Source organism: Lepidochelys kempii, chromosome 6 (genome assembly GCF_965140285.1).
Source record: "Lepidochelys kempii isolate rLepKem1 chromosome 6, rLepKem1.hap1, whole genome shotgun sequence".
Taxonomy (NCBI): Eukaryota; Metazoa; Chordata; order Testudines; family Cheloniidae; genus Lepidochelys; species Lepidochelys kempii.
Genome location: NC_136385.1, coordinates 103477041 through 103497509, shown reverse-complemented (window position 1 = coordinate 103497509; position 20469 = coordinate 103477041). Strand labels below are relative to the sequence as shown.

Below are 20469 nucleotides of genomic sequence, written 5' to 3'. Positions count from 1 at the left end.
CTGCCCCCCCATTCTCTGTTGATCATTTTGTAACCAAGCTATGCATATTTCTCTCTTAATCATTTCTTCATATATCACGCTCCAGTCCCTGGATCATTTCTCTTGCTCGTCTCTTAACTTCCACCATTTGGTCAATATCTTTACAGGTTTGGGGAGCTGAGGAGCAGCTGGTTTCTATGGCATGCTACTTTAGAGTCCATAATGAGTCAGTCTCAAACCCACCTGTAAGTTGCAGCTGCAGTGACTTGCAATAACAGCCTATGTATCTGCAACTCTCCCTCTCTACCAGGTATGTTTTTTCCCTGCCACTGATAATGGGAATGCATGGTAGCTTGATTTCCAAGACCCATGTTGCCATAGTAGAAGGGAGCATTAAAGGAACTGTGCTGAGGCCCAGAGCCTCCAGGCGTTCTTTGTGTTCCATGTACATCAATGTCCCCAAATCCACATGCTCCTTGGGCTAGTTACTAACTCAGAAGGTAGAACCTCTGCCAGGTGTGCTGAGGAAGGAACAATCACACTACTTATTGTACCCAGAAGGGAAAATCAGGGAGAAGTTCTAATGGTGGTTCCTGGCATCTACATAAGGAAGTCCACCTAGGAGTAGCATATTGCTCACAGATTTCTGTGCAGTGAGAACTCAAAGCATGAAATACTTGGGGACTACTTTTAAAATAAATATGCTAGGAATCCAACTTTTCCTGATTTGTAGCCAGTGTTTATCACCAGCCATGGCAAAAGAATGGACTTTGTCCTGCTAGTTTGTAGCACTAGAGGAATACTTCACATTTCCAAAATCAGACGTGGAATCAGTGACATGGAACAAGGCAAACCCAGTTGCTTTCTTGCCTTGCTTGTCTTGCAAAAAAGAGGTGCAGATTGGAGGGAAAATAGTGCAGGAACAAAAACAAGGATTTGTTTCTGAAAACAGTGCAACATACTGGTAACTACTGACAAAGTTTTTTATTGCAATGATTTAGTGTTGGTGATTTTAGCTGTTTATTTAGGAACTTTCAATAATTTTTCAGCTTTGTTAAATCCCATGTACTTCCTGATGCTTCAGTTTGGTGCTTTTCTTGGCATCTATAAAACAAAAAATGGCAGATGACATCACTCTCTACTCTTCACATTCAGTTAATTCAGTGCAGTCCAATGAATGTTCAGTGGTGGTTAGAAACTAGGATACATCCTTCCAGAGGTCTTGCTGATTGTCCCACCTATTTTATAATGGCAAGTGGGCAGAAATATTGAATAATACTGTAACTCTTATTACACTTGCCCATCTATCTCAAAGCATTTTACCAAGGAGGATAACTGTCATTATCTAGTCTTATATTATGGATGAGGAGGTGCCTAAAACATTTGTGAACTTCAAAGCATTTCACAGTGGATTTGAACTTTTCTCATAAAAATAACCCCTCTGTGATCATCTCAAATCTTATTAGATGTGGAGAGTTAATTTATGTTGTCTTGTAAGAAATGCTTGATAAGTTTGTTAGGTAATATAATGGCCAGTGGCAGCATTCACAAGAATGGCACCATCACAATGCCCACATGCACTCTTATCTGATCGGAGAATCCTTTTAAGGACCACAGCTTGCCAATGGTAACAACTTTTCTTTGCTACCAACCTATGCCACATGTGAACCAGTGAACTGAAGATGAAAAGTGCAGGGCAATCCAGTCCTCTCCAGTCTAGTGTGTATCTATATTAAAAGATGGCTGCATAGACAGAATTCAAGTGCAAGCTCTTCTGCTGAAGTATAGTCTTTGTTTGGCACTCTCCAATTCACAGTCCATCTTCTGCTATGCTCCCTTCCTCCCTAGCCTGTGGAAACCATCCCTTGACTAGTCAAGTATGAGTTGACTTGGAAATTCAGAACTATACCTAAGTTATACAAGCCGGAGTGTTAACTTTTTACCACAGCTTCAAGACTTGCCCTGGGATCAGGACAGAACCTCAGAAGTTCTGCCTGTCAAATCTGTGTAGCTTGAGGCAATGATGTTTTTCAGAGCGTATTGACCACATCTCACTGGGATTTGGCAAAAAAAAAAAAGAGAAAAGAAACGCAGGCATGGGACATGTCTTTTACTACAAGACCTTTCTCAAAGTACCTGATGATGATGGAATGAAGTGAGAAACTGGAACTACTTGAAAATCAAGTTTTTAAGTGCAGCACATATAGATACTGGGAATCATGGATGGTGACGGTGCAACACGTTCTTGCCATTATGATGAAATACTGCCAGTTTTCAACAGTAAGCTGATACATCGTTGTAAACAGAGGAATGCCTCAAAGCTCCTACAAAGGAAAGTACAGTATGTGAAATGGGATAGTTGCACTGTTACAGAGGAAATGCAAAATTAAGGATAAGTATATTCTCCTCCTTAATGTACAGATGAAGAAACTGAATCTAGGAGACATTAAATGACTTACCCAAGCTCTCACATTAAGTCGGGCTGCAGCTGGGAATAAAACATGGGTCTTCTGAGGCCCAGCCCTGTGTTCTAATCCACTAGATTTTGCTGCCTCCATCCACACCAGGCATTTATTGGCCCTACAGCATCTACTCTCTGGGGGGGGGGGGACTTCTTGAGCAAACTATATCCTTTTTTTATATGATTGATTCAAAGCAGGTTATAATTAAAGGACTTATGGTATTAACCCAGTTTTCAAAGCCAAAACTCACATAACAGAGAAAATGTAACAGATTCTATATTGTCCATGTACTAGTTTTGCTTATGATTCACGAATAGTAAACCTCCAAACACCTTTCTGAGATATAGCAGATGCTGACATTCTCATCAAGCTCAAAACAGCCTGAACAGTACCCATGGCACCTTCTGATTCTCAGCTACTTTTTCCTCAGCACCCCCTTTCTTCTCCCCACGATTGCACCTCTGCATTAGTCACCTGACAGGCTGGGGTAGTTAAATATGTCCAGTTATTATTACTACTACCTCTAACCTGTCAAATAGTAAGTCACTGGGGTGATAACTTTCTTCTATCCTCTGGGAAGAGTCTGAAAACAGTTTGCAAATGGCAAGCTGTATGACCAGATCAAAGTGGTCCACAAAAGGAGCCAAAGCCAGAGTACCAACCTTGCCACCTTCATCAGCACACCAGCTTCTGGCAGAACATGTACGTCAGAAATTTGACTCTGAGCTAGATCATCGGTTGATATAAACTGGACTTCACTTCAATGGGGCTACGGCAATTTAGCTGAGAATCTGGACCTACAGAGATGAATGAGCTCTCAAATCCATAGAAACAACAGTCTTCAGTTACAAAGTGATAACCATGGTTACAGCAATGGATGCAAGAGTCACCATTCCTTACCCAGCAAGGCTGCATTTGAAGCTCAGAAATGGATATTGTGGGATGAAAGTTCAGCTTCAAAGCTATAAGTAGAAATGAGGAAGGAGATGCATGGCAAAAGTTTCAAATTGACACTGATTATTATTCTCTTTTCCCTTTCCCATGAAGCTCCATGAACTTTCTGATCTGGATATTTAAAACACTAGTATTTTAAATATGGTTTTATGATCACTTAATAAACCTCATTCTTTTTTTTAACTTGCTGAACAAGATTTCTTGATTTTTTTTTTTGTTGGGGGGGGGGGAGGACGACAGTGTATTGTAACCTTTGTCAACCGTTTAGTGGGATACTTTGATGATTTCTTCTGACAGACAGAACTCTGGTGTCAATGAGCTGCAGGCTGATCCCTTTGTTCTTTGTTATTTGAAGGATGGCCTTGGTAGGGTGACCAGATAGCAATTGTGAAAAAACGGGACGGGGGTGTGGGGCAATAGGTGCCTATAAAAGAAAAAGTCCCAAAAAACGGGACTGTCCCTATAAAAACGGGATATCTGGTCACCCTACTTGTGGGTAAGGTACTGGAACACACCTGGCTTTTATTCTTGGTTCCGTTCTATTTTTTGTGACTTTGAGAAAACCACTGAATCTTTGTGGGCTCACAGGGATGTTGTGAGGCTAAAGTCATTGAGACGTGCTCAGATAAATGCCATGGGAAAATCTACCAATAAAATACATTTGGAATTATAGTAAATACTACACGTATTGTGACATTTGTACTATTTTAAACCTGTTTTTTTTAAAGTCCTAACCTGTTATTTAAACAGTTCAGATCATTAAAACTGCAAGCATTTTTAAATGTTTGTTAAACTCTTGCATTTCTCTGAGCTCAATCAATGCAAATAGACTAGTCTAGTTTACTTTTTTTTTTGAGTGAATTACATTTTTCTTCATGAACAAAATGTTGCAGTATTTGGGCTACTGGGTGTGACATTCCCCAGGGTACAATCTGGGTTGTTGAACAGCTGTGTCTCCTCCAACTCTCCAATCTGAGGTGCCTTTTACACTGGTTGGCGGTGAGAACAACCATTCCTGCTCTGTTCTCACACAGCCTCTAGCACGCAAAATCACTCTCAGCTGAATAGGAGTGCTTCTAGCCAGCCATTCCTGAATCGTATTACAGAGTGACATCGGCAAATTCCCAGTCCGAGACTTGTCCCCAGAAATGTGCATCTTGTACTGCCCAGCTCTTTCCTTCTATGCACTACCAGCTCATAGCAAGTCCGTCATTTCATTAGTAGAAAATGGTATTCACAAACCTTGTTTCTCAAATGGAGGTTCCCAAGCCCTTCAATCCAAACAGATTTGCTTCGATAAAACAAGTTTAGTAACTACAGATAGATTTTAAGTGATTACAAGTAATGAGGCATAAAAGAATTGGTTACAAAGAAAAAAAATGTAAAACTAATACCTAATTTATCAAGCTAAGTGAACTCAAAGCTAATATTTCTCTCACTATATGCTTACAGCAGTCTGGCTGGATCTTTCAGCCAGGACAGTCCCCCAGTTCAGTGATTCTTCTTTTGTCTTTCAAACATTTTGGATGCCGTGAGTAGAGATGAGGGGACAGAGGTGACTTGTGTTCTCTGTTCTCCCTTGTTATAGCATTTCTCTTCTTTAAGAATCCTCTCCAACTGAGGTTCAGGCGATAGCAAGTCTGGCTGCCCAGATGTAAATTTCTCGCTCACACCCTTCTTCCTGCTCAACCCAATAATAATCCATTTGATTATGTTGACACCTCGCTGAGGTGATGGCTAACCTTTTGCCTTTGAGGAACTGGTCTGTGCCTGCTTTTCTAAACTTGGAACATGTCTCAGCAATGTCCTACAGTAAAATCTTATAACTTTACTTGCAGTGTTGCTACTCACATTTTACCAGGATAGTAGTGTCCGGTAGATTGAGTTTTCAAAGGATACCTCACAAGGCATTCTTTGTACAAAATGTATCAGAGTCTTGTAGAAGTGGTGAATGTAAGGGTACAGTCTGTGACACAGGAGCATGTTTATTTGTTCAATAATTGTTTAATTGGAATTGTTTTTCTTTTTAAATGAAACCTCTCTATAGCAGGTAGGTTTTGTGGAAGTTTGTTCCAAAACCTGTGTGCGTGGTTCAATTTGACATTGCAGTTAAATGGACAGTGCAATAAGCCAAATAAGGTGTGATGTAAGCACGGGCAGCATGTATCGTAGACTGCAGGAAGCTATGCCTCCCACAAACAGCCCAGCATGGCCCTGCCTACACTCTGTCCGGAAGGCCCCCTCCTGTCCTGCTTGCTCTTCCCCCTTGGTCCCAGCCCACGCAGGATGGCTGCTCCTCTTAAGGGGAGTATGCTGGTTGGGCCTAAGCATAGGGCTAGAGTGGCCGGAGCCAGCCAGGACGGAACTTGGGGTGACTGGGGTCACCTAGCGCTGGGGGCCCCCCTGGGTTCTGGGGCTGTGCCACCTGATGCTTGGGGGGGGGGAAGGAGGAAGACTGCTGGGGCTGCCCGCTGGCACTCAGGGGCCGGGGGAAACTCTGGGCTCTGGCGGGGGTAGAGGGTGGGTTGGGGCCGGCCAGGGGCTAGCTTCCCCAAGCCGGCGGGTCACCCGCTGCCCGTGGATGTAAGATTGGTCAGATGTGAAGTTTGCTATCGGTCTACTCCAATGTTGTAAAATATTATTGTGAGTTGGTTAAATCTTGTCATGGGTTCTGTTAAACCGCATTGAAACTGATGGGTGTGAATGTGTGCTTCATTTAAGACCGCTGTAAGAGACTGTTAAGAAGCCCCACCTAAAACAAAGCATAATGAAGTCTGCCCAGGCATTTGCACTGCTGAGCAGTGGGGCTTAGCTGGGTATTGTTTGGATAGGTATATGGAACAGACAGCACAAGGAGTGACATGCAGGGACAAAGAGAGCGCACAGAGATAAAACCAAGCAGACAGCCTAGAAGCAAAGCAATGTGGTCCTTTGCTGTCTCTAAGTCCTAGTGTACACTTAAAATTTTAGCTCAAGCTAGTTATGTCACTCAGTGGTATCAAGCCCTGGAGTTTAGCCAATCTAATTTCTGGTGTAGATGCAGCTAGAAAGATGGAAGAATATCCAGGTTGAGTAACTAGATTGTAGGCCTATTTTAAACCATATTAGTTTAAAAATTCAGCAATATTTCCACATTTATCTATTAATAAAGTAATCGTATTGCTGCAATCTACAGTAAGGATGTAGGAAAGCAAAGGAAAAACAGTAAAACACTAAATCTATGGAGCACCGTGTTCAAAACTCTAATTTTCAGTGGAGGAAATAAACATACTTCAGAGCAAAGAAATTATCTTCATTTTTTCCCATCTGCCTTTGCCCTACCTAATTCTGTGTTGCACATCACACTCCCACTCAGCATGGAATGGTTTACATTCTTTTATGTAGTTAACAAAACAGTACTTCACAACATGAGGGGGGAAAAATCAATATTCATGCATTACAAGCTCAAAGCAAGAGTGTCTCTCAGCACTTAGTCAGAACCTAAATTACTTTAACATGTATAAAGCATTACAGCTTGATCTAATAAAGGAGGACTTCACTTTTTGTCACAGATTCTACAAAACCATTGCTTTCAGTAGCTCAACTCAAAATGTTCTGTTTGCAGCAATTTTCCCAGTCCCCTTTAGGCCTGGTCCACACTAGAATAGTAGGTTGGCATAACTACATTGCTCAGGGGTGTGAAAAATCCACATGTCTGAATGGCAAAGTTAAGTCAATTTTAATCACAGTGTAGACCGTGCTAGATTGACAGAAGAATTCTTCTGTCAACCTACCTACTGCCTCTCAGGGAGGTGGATTACCTATGCCAACAGGAGAATCCACTATTGCAAATTTTCTTTACTCTACCACTTCTCCCTTGCCCCTTTCCAGATATTGGTACTGCGTACTACCCTGGGGGCTCTATATGGGTCACTATAAATATTTAAAGGGAACCGATCCAATGTTTAAAAGACCATCCAGATGACAAAAAGCACTTTCAACAGGACAAGTAAAGCAAAATACAACCCTTAAAGTTGTGTTAATGAGGTAAAATGTTATGGGATCTTCAGATCTGCAAATAAGTCCATTCACTGAGGTGTCTATATGGGTTTAGGTACCTAATTTTAAACTGTTTAGGACAGTCTAAGGCCATATACTAGGTCAGTACCAGAAGTTGAAGTAGAACGCAGGAGTTTCTGACTCTCTCTCCCATGTTGGATTCCCTAGGCTCTAATTAGCAGGGAAATTCTTTACTACTTTTCTGTAAAATTTACAATTTCATCAAATGCTGTTTTCAATAGATTATTCCTGCCTTCATGTTCATCTCATACATTACTTTGAAACTGAAAAAATCTACAGAAAACAGGAAAGTAATTTAGAAATACATCAGCTCTTTAAATACATATGTAAAGATTGTAAATCCTTTTGGGAAGAATTTAAACCAGAAAATCTAGAAGCCTGAGATCTTTGTGTAGGTGATGTTTATTTGTGAACAGCAGTCACAGATGGACTTATACTAGAGAGTCTCTGATTCTATCTTTAAACTGCCTTCACCCCTCTATCTTGTTATAGTGTTAAAACAGCTAAGCAATGCAAAAATGTTGGTGTAACCTGAATGCCACAAAAACTCACTTATAAGGAATAAAACTCTGAAATCCTTCCTTTGGGAATGTACATTCTGCTCAACACAAGTAATTATCAGTCTGTTAAGTAACTTTAACACTACTATTACCATAGCACATAGGTGTAGAGCATGCAAGACCCAGGCTCTGCATACTGTGCCTCATTCGCTAATTCCTCATGGTCTGGGTCTGGCCCACATAAGATGTTTAGCTTTGCATCATAAAAGAAATGGATGAAAGTTTAAAATTGAGCTCTACTGACTTTCTTATTCTTGGGCCCTATCCTGTCTTCTTTGTCCCTCCCCCCTCCATTTCAGAGGGAGTTTGGAGTGTGCAAGGAATGTATTTTCAAGCCACTCCTGCATTAATATGTATCTCCAAAGAGCTAGTGAAAGCTTTTTAAAGCATTTATTCAATGTCACTTTGAACTTGCTTTGGAGGCTTTTGTATTGATTTCCATTGACTCTCTCCATCCTCATCTGCTTAGCTGATGACAAAGCTGTTTAATAAAAGAGGATAACTGTGTCCACAGGAAAGCTGCCGTGGTATGCAATTGAAGGGGGATTTGTTCCAGCAGCGCAAGTTCTGGCTGCCTCCTGGACACATCCAGGACTGCATAGAAATCGGTGAAAATGCTTTCTTTTTTTTCCTTTGAGAGGGTGTCTCCACCCACACCACTATCATTTTCTTCTTTTACTTAACAGCAGGAATCTGAACTCTCTCGTATTATGCGTCTCTGTGGGGATTGCAACTATTTACTCCATGGAGACTGACTAAGTTAATAATGTGGAACACAACACCGACAATAATAAAAACAATTGTTCTGAATTCAAAGCAGGAGTGAGCAAAATGCAGGTTGTTTTAGTATGTTGAATTGGTGGTAAACTTAAACCTTTATCTGCACTGGCTTATTAAAGTTCAAAGTGTCATTCTCTGGTAATTTATGCCTTGAAATTTAAGATTTTTTTTTTTTAAGTGCAAGTCCTAATATCAACAGGAACATTTTCGTAAAGTGAATTTCAAAAAATAGCTTGTGTTGAAACATGGTGTTTTTATTGTACTTATGGTAACATGGAGCTATCTCTGCCAGCCCCATGGCACAGTGGAATTGAGACAGTTTAGATTTTAATGCCTAATATTTATTATGCATTTATTATTTCCTTTTCAATCTTGGTTAAATGTGTTCTTGAATTTTAAAACCCTTGTTGACCTAGACATAACTTTTAGGGCCTGATACTGTGGTATTCATTTAGGCAAAATTTCCATTGACTCATCTGGGAGCCATCCCTCACTGCCCCAACTCCAAGGGCTGCAGGGCTAGGCCTAGAGTGTCCGTGAGTTGACTCAGTGATGATCCTTTATTGCACCTTACTGACAGACGGAAACCTTTTTCCTTTACAGAGCTTCCTGCTAGCACATGGGGTTTTCTGAAAAATACATAATCTCAGCTAGTTATGCAATATAGTGCAGTCTAGTGCCAGCTCTTTGTTTAAGAAGGGTGTGAAAGGATTTGACCAACGAGAAGGTGATGCCAAATGTTAACTGCAACGTCATTCAAGCACCTGCCTCGTGCATAATCCCAGATCCTCTCACAGATGTAAGTACACTTGGAACTCTTATCAACTTAAACATGAAACCAGCCATAAAAATCACATGACTCCTTTTTATCTTTAGTTACTACACTAAATAAGAACTTCTTTTGTTTTATATGAACCTTGAATGAAAAGGACTTCAACATTTAGTACTTATCAAACTGCTTTAAACTGTATGTTCTCGACAAATTCCAACTGTAATAATTACATTTTGCCATTGTAAATTTCTCCTGCTATTTTATTTTGGTACTGCAATCTTCACTTCCCATCTTAAGCTATTGTGTAGTGTTGCAGGGTACTGCTAAACAAATGTGGTTCACATCGGGGTAGCTGTTCTTCAGTAGTTGTCAAAGTTATTCCTATCTCTTCCTTTCTTGAAGTAAAAAGCTGTAAAGCGCTTTGGTTGTGCTTTACCAATGCAAAATTATTGAGCAAGGCAACAGCTGAGAGTCCTTTTTGAAGGACCTGATGAAAATGGATACTAAGTAGTCACAAGAGATTTTGATTCAAAATTTCATTTTCTAACAGTTTTGGGTCCTCTGCCTTTGCATGTTTATATTTATCTAGGTTAAAAATGTCAATGGGTCAAATCTGCTCTTAGTTACATTGGTGTCTCTTTAGTAACTTCATTGACATATAACTGAGTGAGTGAATTTGGCACAATAAGCAAACTTCAGGTTTTGTATGTGTTTGGGCAAATATGTAGTGAGTACTTTTAGCAATCTTTAAGATGAAAAGCACTATGTGAAGCTAAGAAAATAGTACAGATTTTAAAATATTTACTTCTTTATTTACTGTCCATCTTGTCAAGGGCTGGGATTTTTTATGTAAATAAAGTTTAGATATGAACAAAGAAAGGGATTTAACAAAACATTGATTGTAAGTAAAGCTGCTTTTTGAAATAGTTGGCTTAGAGCTCAGGCTAGTGTTAGGACTCAGGGTAGGGTCCTTCAGTAAACAAGTACTGCCTTCGCTATTCAGTCAGTGATTATGAATCATTTAGAATGGTCAGGTTTCAGAGTAGCAGCCGTGTTAGTCTGTATTCGCAAAAAGAAAAGGAGAACTTGTGGCACCTTAGACTAACAAATTTATTTGAGCATAAGCTTTCGTGAGCTACAGCTCACTTCATCAGATGTCAGTATGCTCAGCAATGTAGAATTCAGAGGAAGAGGTGCAAATTTGTTGTTGAAAGGTGCAATTTTGTATTACAATTGTTTTTAAAAAACTCCAGATTTATAAAATACCGAAATTTTTAAGATGGGAAAATATAATATAGGTGTGAATTAGTGAAACCATTATCCCCTGATACAACAGTTAAACATGCTTCAAAGGAGACCAAGGTCTGTCATAACTTGTGTTTACACACACACGCACATCTCTGGTATTCTGAATGTGTAAGAGACACTAGGATTCTCTGTTAAGAAGCTCTGTGTGTATTTATAAAATGAAGTTATAGGCGGGGCTGGTAGCATTTCCTGTTAGGGTTGCCTGACACTTCCCATTATAAGACCCTGTTCTCAGTTGCTCATAACTTTGCTAAATTTTTATGGGCTGGGCTAAAATTTTCCTTGCTGGATGCCTGCCTCAGGCTGAATTTGTTTTAGAAGACTTCAGCTGGTTCCAAGAATAAGGCCAGGGAAAAATACATGTTTTTTTTTTAAAAATGACCTTTTACTTGAAATACTGAAGGGTCCTCTGTTTTAGAGTAAGGACTGGAAAATCGGTAGGGTGGGGTGACCTTTGTATCATGGATGTGCCTTTTGCCATCCCCACAAAGATCTGTCCCAATTTTGACAAGTTATAAGCTTTTGAAAAATCACAATTTGCACATGCCTAGACATTTCTTAGTTTTAACAGCTTAAAATCTGCAAAGTCCATCCTCTCAGCTGACCAGACTGCACATGAGCAACTGAATATGCTCCAGACCACGGCTACAGAGATGAAGCAGGACTTGTCCTGTAATTGCTGCTACCAGCTGCTCCTGGTAACGGCCAGGCACAGAGAATAAGGAGCCTGTCGACCCTGTGTTCTCAATGATCTGCTATCCCTGCTAGCACCCAGGCAGTATGGAGCAGGAAGCCATGTAAGAGAGGGAAAGAAGTAGATTTGGAAAAGGGTTCTAATGAGATTAGGGTGGAAAGAGAGGAAGAAATAGTGTTGCCAATTTTGGTTGGATCTATTCCTGGAGGTTTCATCATATGACAATCATTAATTCCTGGAGACTCCAGAACAATCCGGAAGGGTTGGCAACCCTAGGGAGAGAAACTATGACTGACAGTTGGAGGGAGGAAACTGGGCCTGGCTGGTCAGGGAGACTGTGATCAAGAACGAGCAGAGGGGGAGGAGAAGAGAGAGGTCTGAGTAGCAGCAGGGGAGAAATGGAACTGGCTGGGCAAAAAGGCCGGTATTGGAAAAGGGAGGACAAGAGACTGAAGGAGGTGAATAGGACTGGGTAGACTGGGACAGGAAGCTGGTGTGGGGAAGAGACAAGCCTAGGACAGGGACAAATTGGAGGGGATGGAATAAAAAGGGACAGAATTTTGGAAAAATGAGCAAAAGGTCTGTGTTAACTAGAGCACACTCCCCCCTGGAGCGGACCCCAAGATGCCTGAGTCTCTCCATTGCTCTGCTGGGAGCAAATATCTGTGAAACCCAGTGGCAATGTGTGTGCCCCATCCCACGCTAGTGCCAGTCCACATGGAGAATGATAACCTACTATTCCTATCATTTTCTCCTTTAGCTCAAGTCTCCATTAGCTCAAAATCTCAAGTGGAGGACTGTGCCTTGGATCTAAAGGTTCGAACCCTGCTGATGATCCATGTAAGTGTCAATAAGATGCCACATGATGGAATTCCTGTGGTGGTTTTTTTGTTTGTTTGTTTTTTTTCAGTTTGCTTTTATGAAAATCTAGGACACTTCACAGGAAAAATGTTAGAAGAACATTTTCTTTCAGGCTTTCAGGATGGATCAAGGTTGTGTAGTGAAGGAGACTGTTGTCTGACTGAACCCTTGCTTTATTTATTGCATAAGATGGAAGCTGTGTAGTGAATGAGGCAGGGAACTACAGAAAGAAGAAAAGTTGGTCTCATGGTTAAGGCAGTTGAATGCTGCTCTGAGAAATTGGATTCTAACCTTGTCTCTGCCACGCTGTTCCTGTGTGTCAAGTCACTTAAACCAGACTTTTCAGAGGTGGTCATTAATTGTAAGTTTCTCATTTTGTGTGTGTTTGACGTCAGACCATGAGGGTCTGATTTGCAGAAGCTCTGCGCACTTACACAACTCCATCTGATGTCAATGGGAGCTGTATGCTGAACGTAATACTAAGTACTCCAAAAAAATCAGGTCCTAGGTATCTCACATCAGGCACCCAAAATTTGTGATGCTTTTGACTCTAATTTCCGTTCCTCCACTCATCTGTAAAAGGTGGATAATAATGTTCTGTCACCTCAAAGGGGTTTTATGAAGATAAATTGTTTCTGAAGCATTCAGATACTATACTGATGAATGCCAGAGAAAATCCCATAAGGAAGGGGTGAATAGTGTGCAAGAAATAAGGCATGAGGCCACACATGGAAAAATGAGGATAAAACAAAACATTGAGTAGTTGCCTATTAAATGAGCACTGTCCATCCTATGCACTGAATAAGGCAGTTCTGTAGAAACACTAGAATGTGATCATGTAACTGAAGACTGTATCATATGCATATGCACAAGGGCACAAATTAAGGTTGCCCAGGTAACTTTAATACTGACATTTCCTAGCTTTTGAGGACTTGACTTTTCAACCTTTAATGTTTTTACAGTGTTTTGTGTATTATATGAATATATGGGGGGGGGGTGTCTGTGTAACATATATATATATATCGGATCAATAATTTCAAAACCTATTAGTGATTTGGCGTCCTAACTTAAGACACTACAAACGGCCTGATTTTTTAGAACATGGTTATTCAGCTCTTTCTGAATCACAGACCCCTTTAAAGTGTCAGATCATCTCAAATGGGCACCCCAAATCACTATCTCTTTAACATGTGTGGATTTCTTTTAAATTTTAACCTTAACTCTGGATTGATGATGCTTGGTTTTGTGATTATTACATCATTCCTGTAATACATTTTACCCTAAATTATTGATCTATATGCTCAACCTACCTGTATCTTTAACATAGTTTTTGTCTGGGAATATAATTGCTTGGGTTGGTGGAAAGTTGTCTGATGAAAATGTTGGGTTTTTGACTAAATGCAAATTTGTTTTGTGAAAGTTGCTTTTCTGTGGAAAATTTCAACTTTTAATTGAATAACCAAATACCCAAAAACTATAACATGTTTGATTTTGGGCCAAAACCTGAACATTTTCTGTTTTGGAATTGCCACTGTGATGCGTTATGGGAGTTGTAATTTGGGTTTATCACTCTCCTCAATTGGCAGGGTTCCTCAGACAGACTACATCTCCCATGATACACTTCAGCAGATAATGAAGATGGGAGACTGTGATGTGTCTTAGTTGTTGTAGCCCGGCCAGGGAGCCCAGGTCATAGAGGAGAATGGGGACATGAGGTATCTGAACTAGACCTCCTATGAGGCACCATGATATGTCTGAATTTAAATTTTGGGATTTTGGATGAAAGGTTGTTTTTTTGGGGTTGTGGCTGAAAATTGTCACATCTTGATTTTTATTTTTATAAAAAGTCAAATTTTTCCATCAGTGGGCAGGATTTCCAGCCAGCCTTACAAATCACAGTGGAAATAATGAGCATCACCTCCCTCCCGCTCTCCAGTCCCATCATCCTTACTCTTTCTTTAGATATTGCCTTCTCTGAGGTTGTAAGTGGCCCTCGTGTACATTTTAAGGTTTCCATTGAAGGGACATCCCTTCTAAAGTGTTAGAATTGAGAGGACTTGGCATCTTTCAGGATTGGTGCCAATATTTTCAGCTAACAGTTCCTCCAATTGACAACTAATTTTCATACTTTAAAAACCCACTAGTTCAGGGTCTGTTTGTCTTATAATGATACTTTTGAAGACATAAAGTGCTACTTAAATTTTAAGCAATGTACAAACATGATCTAATCCTCAGAATATCCATTTATGACTGGTAAACAAATAATCTTACCCCCATTTTACACTATCCTCTTCATCTACCAGTAATTCACACTCAACATCTGGTTTCATCTGGAAAGAGCAGACTTACGGTAACCTCTAGAGTCACCTGATTTTGATACAAACAATAATTCATAACAGAACATCTGCCTGAAAGACTCCCCAAGCTTGATGATGGATGTTTAATGGGCCTTAATATACCTTTTATTTATATATTTCTTACTGGGTGGTGTTTAATCTCTCTAAGTATGTCACAGACATAATTCCCCCAAAATATTAGGCTTTCTGGTTTTTTCGTTGTTCTACCCCTCCCCCCACAAGTACATCCTAGCTTTTTATTACATATCAAAGAAACCGTGACCGAGGTCCCCTGTATCAGAGGCAACTTGGATCTATATTTTGCAATAAAAACATAAGGATGGCCATACTGGGTCAGACCAATGATCCTGTCTTCCGATAGGTTTGAGTGGTAGCTGTGTTAGTCTGTATCAGCAAAAGTAACGAGTCCTTGTGGCACCTTAGAGACTAAGAAATTTATCTGGGCATAAGCTTTCGTGGGTTAGAACCTACTTCATCAGATGCATGGAGTGAAAATACAGGAGCAGGTATAAATACATGAAAGGATGGGGGTTGCTTTACCAAGTGTGAGGTCAGTCTAACGAGATAAATCAATTAACAGCAGGATACCAAGGGAGGAGAAATAACTTTTTTGAAGTGGTAAGAGAGTGGCCCGTTACAGACAGTTGACAAGAAGGTGTGAGTAACAGTAGGGAGAAATTAGTATTGGGGAAATTAAGTTTAGGTTTTGTAATGACCCGACCACTCCCAGTCTCTATTCAGGCCTAATCTGATGGTATCCAGTTTGCAAATTAATTCCAGTTCTGCAGCTTCACGTTGAAGTCTCTCTTTGAAGATTTTTTGTTGAAGAATTGCCACTTTTAGGTCTGTTGTTGAGTGACCAGAGAGATTGAAGTGTTCTCCTACTGGTTTTTGAATGTTATGATTCCTGATGTCAGATTTGTGTCCATTTATTCTTCAATGCTAGGTGCTTCAGAGTGTGTAATATTCTATACCTTGGGGGAGCATCCTGTAACCCGCATATTCCTCATTTATATACAATTGTGATATTGCATATATAGCAGGCAGTGTGAGGTATCAGGGGAAAGGTTATGATCTGCTGAAAGTAATTTTTCTATCTAAATATTTCTATCATTAATGCATATGAAGTTATGAGAATGTGTTGTATGGTTGTCACTAAAATATGCTGTGGGTTTGGGAGGCACCCAGATACTAGCTCTCCAGAGACAATATCAAGGGAGGTAACCAACACCCAGGTGGGTGCTGAACAGACATCTCCAGCAATTGTCCAGCAGAGGAGTTACAATTCAGTGACTCTCACTCACAGGAGAGTCACCAGGATATTGCTTCACCTTGTGACTCCGCAATACCCACCAGACATGTCTGGACTTGTGTTCTCCAAGCACATGGACTAAGGCAGGGATGGGCAAACTATGGCCTGGGGGCTGCATTCGGCCCTTCAGACATTTTAATCTGGCCCTCAAGCTCCTGCCAGGGAGTAGGGTCTGGGGCTTGCCCCACTCTGGCACTCCAGTCAGGGAGCAGAGTTGGGGGTTTCTCCCGCTCTGCGTGGCTCCTGGAAGCAGCAGCATGTCCCCCTCTAGCTCCTACATGTAGGGGCAGTGGGCTCCGCATGCTGCCCCTACCCCAAGTGCCACTCCTGCTGCTCCCATTGGCCAGGAACCACAGCCAATGGGACTTGCAGGGGCGGTGCCTGTGGATGGGGCAGTGTGCAGAGCTGCCTGGCTATGCCTCCACATAGGAGCCAGAGGGGGGACATGCCGCTGCTTCTGGGAGCTGCTTGAGGTAAGCGCCGCCTGGAGTCTGCACCCCTGGCCCCCTCCATGCGCTGAACCCCTTGGTCCCAGCTTGGAGCATCCTCCTGCACCCCAAACCCTCATCCCCAGCCCCACCGCAGAGCCTGTACCCCCAGCCGGAGCCCTCACCCCCCCCCACACACATCCCAACCCCCTGCCCCAGCCCAGAGCCCCTTCCTGCACACTGGACCCACCACAGAGCCCTCACCCCCTCCCGTACCCAACCCCCCAATTTCATGAGCATTCATGGCCTGCCATACAATTTCTATACCCGGATGTGGCCCTCGGGCCAAAAAGTTTGCCCACCCCTGGACTAAGGGTATAAAACAGAACACAGTGGGCACATGCTTGGCCTTTCTCCTTCCCCCCACCTATGCTGCAAACAACAAGGACACTCAAAGACTGAAGACTCCAACAGAGGGAACCGGCCCAGGTTTCAGGAGTGAAACCTGGATACTATGAACTGCAATATCCCGTGGGGTGAGAAAAAAAAAACTGCTTAATCTAGATGTTGCCCAGTCTAATAGGGTTGAGAGTTTAGACTGTACTTATGTTTTATTTTCTTTTGGTAACTAACTCTAACTTTTTGCCTATCACATATAATCACTTAAAATCTATCTTTTTGTAGTCAATAAATCTGTTTAACTGTTTAACTTTACCAGTGAGTTTGCATGAAGTGTTTGCTAAGGGTGTTTGCTCAGGTTTACAAAGGCTGGTGTACCAATTAATAAATTTGCACTGCTCATCTTGAGGCTACAAGATGACATTTAATATTATCATCTTTCATTTTCAGAGTCAGACTTTATGGGGCAAGTCATTTTTCTTCAGAGCCTTAAGGACTAGAAATTTGTTTTGTTAAATAAGTGATTCTGCAGTAATGAATAGATGCTGTTGCAAATTCTCCAGCCACAAAATTGTGGAATAGAGTATAATATTATAAATGAGCAGGGGTGGAAGTAAGGGGGTACAGGCCGGTACGGCGTACAGGTAAAAGGTAGCTGCCAGTACCAGCCCATACCACTGACTTTAAAGCGCTGCCGCAGCAACGCTTTAACATTGCTGCCCCTTTTGCACCCCCGAGCGGCTGTGCTGCCAGGTCCCTACCAGCAGGGCTGCCAATGGGGGGTGGTGCAAAAGGGGCAGCGATGACCCAGTAAGGCAGCCAATGAGAGTAGGGTGACCAGATGTCCCGATTTTATAGGGAGAGTCCTGATTTTGGGATCTTTTTTCTTATATAGGCTCATATTACCCCCCAACCCCTATCCTGATTTTTCACATTTGCTGTCTGGTCACCCTAGATGGGAGGTGCAAAAGGGGCAGCGATGTTAAAGCGCCGCCCCTTTTGCCGCGCCTCACCCTCCCCTCAGCTGCCGAAGTAGCTGCCCCGGGGCTGCGATTTACAAGGGCCCGGGGCTCCGGCCACTGCTGCTGCGGTAGCCCTGGGCCCTTTAAATTGCTGCTGGAGCCCCTGGCAGCGCAGGCCAGGGAGCGCAGATGACTGGCTGGGGGACGCTGACCCCCCACCCCTTCTAGGGGGGCCAGAGCAGCCCCATACCAGTAAGAGCTGCTGTCAAGGTTCCTTCCCCACTCTGAACTCTAAGGTACAGATGTGGGGACCTGCAGGAAAGACCCCCTAAGCTTATTCTTACCAGCTTAGGTTTAAAAATTTCCCCAAGGTACAAACTTTGCCTTGTCCTCAAACCATATGCTGCCACCACCAAGTGTGTTAAACAAAGAACAGGGAAAGAGCCAACTTAGAGACATCTTCCCCCAAAATATCCCCCCAAGCCCTACACCCCTTTCCTGGGGAAGGCTTGATAAAAATCCTCACCAATTTGTACAGGTGAACACAGACCCAAACCCTTGGATCTTAAGAACAATGAAAAATCAATCAGGTTCTTAAAAGAAGAATTTTAATTAAAGAAAAGGTAAAAGAATCACCTCTGTAAAATCAGGATGGTAAATAACTTACAGGGTAATCAGATTAAAAACATACAGAATCCCTCTAGGCAAAACCTTAAGTTACAAAAAGACACAAAAACAGGAATATACATTTCACCCAGCACAGCTTATTTTACCAGCCATTAAACAAAAGAAATCTAACGCATTTCTAGCTAAATTACTTACTAACTAACAGAAGTTCTGAGACTCCATTCCTGATCTGTTCCCGGCAAAAGCATCACACAGATAGACGAAACCTTTGTTTCCTCCCCTCCCCCGATTTGAAAGTATCATATCTCCTCATTGGTCATTTTGGTCAGGTGCCATCGAGGTTATCTTAGCTTCTTAACCCTTTACAGGTGAAAGGGTTTTACCTCTGGCCAGGAGGGATTTTATAGCACTGTATACAGAAAGGTGGTTACCCTTCTCTTTTATTTTTATGACCACTGCATTTTACTTTCACCCCTGTAAATGAGTAAGAAAAAGTTACACTTTTAGTTAGGCCATATAACTGATGGTCATTTATTAACTTAACTGTCTGTGCTTTGCACTGTATAATGCAGATCAAAACAGTCTGATAGTTTAGAAGACATGAAGAAAAGCCAAATGAACAGAGATTCCTATGGAGAAGTTTAACTTCGATAATATTTCTTTCTTCTTAATTTCCTTCATTTATTCTACTTGCAAAATACTCTGTGTTCTTTGCACAATAAGGGCCTGATTCCACATTCCATGCACAGCTGAAACTCTCCTTTAGTGTTCAACAGGAGATTTGGGTGCAACAAGAAATGTGGGATCAGGCCCAATATTTGTGGATTTTTTTTTTTACACTTTTTTTGTGTAAAGTAATTTTAGTTGAGCTGCTTATCAGCTTTCTCAGTACTTCTGCTGTTCCACTGATTTCTCATTGCTCTATTACCCAGTTTTATTACCTGTTTAACTTGTAAGCTCTTTCTTGGAAACTACTTCAAATTCTAAAAGGGCATGGGATAGGTTTGCATTTGTTGCTCATGAAAGTGAGGAACTGCTAGCATAAAACGGGCAACTTCATCCCGTAAGAGGGTCAGCTCTCCGCTCCAGTTTAGCAAATTACTTTAAGCATATGAGTAGCCCCATTGGCTTCTTTGCAACTAATCACACACTTAAAGTTAAGCACGTACTTAAAAGGTTTGCAGAGTCAAATCAGATGGCTCAGTGCCTTATTGCACAACGGTGACTTTTTTATTCAGAGACTGAAGAAGAGCTTTCACTGGCATTGGCCTGCTAAATCCAGGGTTGTGAGTTCAGTCCTTGAGGGGGCCATTTAGGGATCTGGGGCAAAAATTGGGGGATTGGTCCTGCTTTGAGCAGGGGTTTGGACTAGATGACCTCCTGAGGTCCCTTCCAACCCTGATATTCTATGATTCTACTATTAAAACAATGCACAAGTTGGCAGGACAGAATCCGTCGTCTCACACTGCAACCCAGAGGTAAGGTGCCAATCTACTACTGAAAGCTCCAAAACACAAAGCTGAACTGCCACATCTCGCCTTGTCGTTTTACAGTTTCCACGCACAAAAAATCAACCCAAGTGTACTCAATTTGCAGGCTGTTTGCAAACTTACATGAGTTTTGTGTTTGCAGGAAAACTCCAGACCTTGGTGATTTTGCCTGGTTTCACATTTCTCTATCAGTATTTCACAGGGCTATGCTTAACACTATTCTCCAACCACAGCCTGATTTAGTTCTGAAGTGTATATGGTAAAATGGCCTTATGGGGAGTTGATAGTGAAGCTCGTGTGCTGTGACCGCTGCTTACTACACCAGTCATAATTGTCTCACTGTTTCCTTGTATTCCTCCACATCTGTTTGTTATGTCTACCAGTTGTTTCTCATCATATACTTTGGGGCAGGGACCAGCTTCTCTTTGTGTCTACAAAACACCTAGAACAACAAGTCCTTGATCC

At 41.7% G+C, this 20469-nt stretch overlaps 1 long non-coding RNA gene across 1 annotated transcript; it reads right to left on the bottom strand.

The window, feature by feature from the left end:
* Window positions 1-960: 960 nt before the first annotated feature.
* Window positions 961-18794, bottom strand: LOC140913894 (uncharacterized). The gene is made up of 3 exons (XR_012159689.2): window positions 18710-18794; window positions 2116-2303; window positions 961-1083 (listed from the first exon to the last, which is right to left on the bottom strand). It is a non-coding gene; the product is annotated as an uncharacterized LOC140913894 (long non-coding RNA).
* Between the last annotated feature and the right edge of the window lie 1675 nt (window positions 18795-20469).